Raw genomic sequence first — 2,278 nt, 5'->3', positions numbered from 1 at the left:
GTATCAAACTGTACCTTTTCCTGAATGTATATCACTTTAATAAAAACATTTTAAAAGTGTAAGTGAGGCTGAGAGTACAAAAATATATATAATACACAGAAAAGGTTACTGTGTCTAATGTTAAAAGACCTCCAGCCAATTCATTCAAAAAAGACAAATAACTAAAGAGAAAAATGGGCAAAGAATAATAACAAGAAACTCCTAGAAAGCATACAAATGACTAATAAACATTTTTTAAAGATCTGCATTTAATTATTGATCTGGAAGGTGCAAATTCAAACAACTAGCTACCATTTTTCATCTAGCAGGTTAGCAAACATTAAGAAGATGGATAATACCATTATGGCAGCCTTTACAGAGTACATACCGTGTGATGACACTCTTCTATATGCTTTATTTATTTTTTTCTTATAATCCTCACTTAACTTGTGGTCTCATTTTTAATCTCCATTTTATAGGAAATATTAGTACTTTTCTCACATAGTAAGTGCTGAAGTTAGGCTTCAAAGCAGGCAGTCTGACCTCAAAACCCATTAATTTAACTACCATTTTATGTTGTTTCTCTATTGGAATTCTGCATGTTAGTAATGAACATCTCTCCTCCTTGATATTCTCACTTATTCACAAACTGGACACAACAGTAATGTGGGAAGTTTTAAAATTATATATTAGTTCTCTTATGGTGGTTATTAAAATTGCTATTTTAATACTTTTCCCTGTTAGGGAACTGAGCACAAGTACCCTAAAACAACTTTAAAGACAATTGCTTCCTGGTCCTTTTAAAAAAATTAAGGAGGAGGAGCGCGGGGGCCGGCGGCAGCTGGGTCGGGCGGCCTGGGCAGCGAGCGGGTAGCGCGGGGTCAGCCTATGTGACTGGGCGGCGCCGGCGCGGCCTCCGTCAGGGGAGGATTCAAGATGACCAACAAGGAACCTCTTCCTAAAAAGCTTCGACTGAGTGAAACAGACTTCAAAGTGATGGCACGAGATGAATTAATTCTCAGGTGGAAACAATATGAAGCATATGTACAAGCTTTGGAGGGCAAGTACACAGATCTTAACTCTAATGATGTTAACTGGCTTAAGGGAATCTGAAGAAAAACTAAAGCAACAACAGCAAGAGTCTGCACGCAGGGAAAACATTCTTGTAATGCGACTAGCAACCAAGGAGCAAGAGATGCAGGAGTGGACTACTCAAATCCAGTACCTCAAGCAAGTCCAGCAGCCTAGCGTTGCCCAACTGAGATCAACAATGGTAGACCCAGCGATCAACTTGTTTTTCCTAAAAATGAAAGGTGAACTGGAACAGACTAAAGACAAACTGGAACAAGCCCAAAATGAACTGAGTGCCTGGAAGTTTACGCCTGATAGGTAAACAAATCATACTCCCCAGTCAAGACTTCCCTGACAGTCCCACTACGAGAAAGCTGTGGTGGGACAGCCAAGTACTCGTTTCCACACCAAGACTCAGACTTTTTGAGCCAAAAAGCCACATTCTTATACTATCCAGCTTGTAATGGTTAATGTAAAACTTACCAGATGAACCTTGTGTTTCAGCTTTTTTCTCTTCCCCCTCCCCTTGCTTCAGAGGCCTGATGGCGTCGGACTATTCCGAAGAAGTGGCCACCTCCGAAAAATTCCCCTTCTGGGACATGTAGACACTTGAGAAATGTTTCTGTTTGAAGAAAATAGAGGGAGAAACAGAAGTCTTAAGTCTGTGGCACACTGTGTCTTCAGACAGTTTGGAGGAATGAAAACCTAGAGATTTAAAATCATGGACTGAACATGTAAAATTCCAGTAAATGTAAAGATGGAATATGCATCGCTCTTAACCTTGAGCATAGTGACTTAGAGACACTGTATATCAGTTTTGCCAATAAGACTGTGGACTTCGTGATTGTTGTTGAACTTCTGGGTCAAACTCAAATGAGGTGAATTTTGCCTTTAAAGGGTTTATTTGCTAAGAACCAACTTAATAGTCATGAGAGAATCAAATAATAGATGTCAGTACAAGTAGTTCATATATTTAACCATTCAGTTTGGGGCTCCATATTACTTGATTGAGCCTTAAATCAATGTGGTTTTACTCAATGGTTTGTTCTTTGAATGATTGCTAATACTGTAGATAATCTTATTGAGGACTGTACAAATAATGAAGGTGTGGTATCAAACTTCAGGTCTAAACTGTTTGAAGCATTATAAACATTCATTTCACAACTAGATTGTATAAGGATATTAGCTGTGATGAGACTCACTGCATTATTTTTTTCAGTAGTGAAAT

The 2,278-nt window shown here is 38.6% G+C and overlaps 1 pseudogene; it reads left to right on the top strand.

Annotated features, from left to right (window-relative positions):
• The first annotated feature begins 798 nt into the window (after positions 1-798).
• LOC113624003 (pre-mRNA-splicing regulator WTAP-like) lies at positions 799-1,628 on the top strand (annotated as a pseudogene).
• The last annotated feature ends 650 nt before the right edge of the window (positions 1,629-2,278 follow it).

The sequence above is a fragment of the Aethalodelphis obliquidens genome, unplaced genomic scaffold (assembly GCF_003676395.1).
Source record: "Aethalodelphis obliquidens isolate GAN/ISIS:26980383/991018 unplaced genomic scaffold, ASM367639v1 scaffold12, whole genome shotgun sequence".
NCBI classification, from domain to species: domain Eukaryota; kingdom Metazoa; phylum Chordata; class Mammalia; order Artiodactyla; family Delphinidae; genus Aethalodelphis; species Aethalodelphis obliquidens.
Note: the sequence above shows the minus strand (reverse complement) of the source record. Positions and strands in the feature narration are given on the sequence as shown.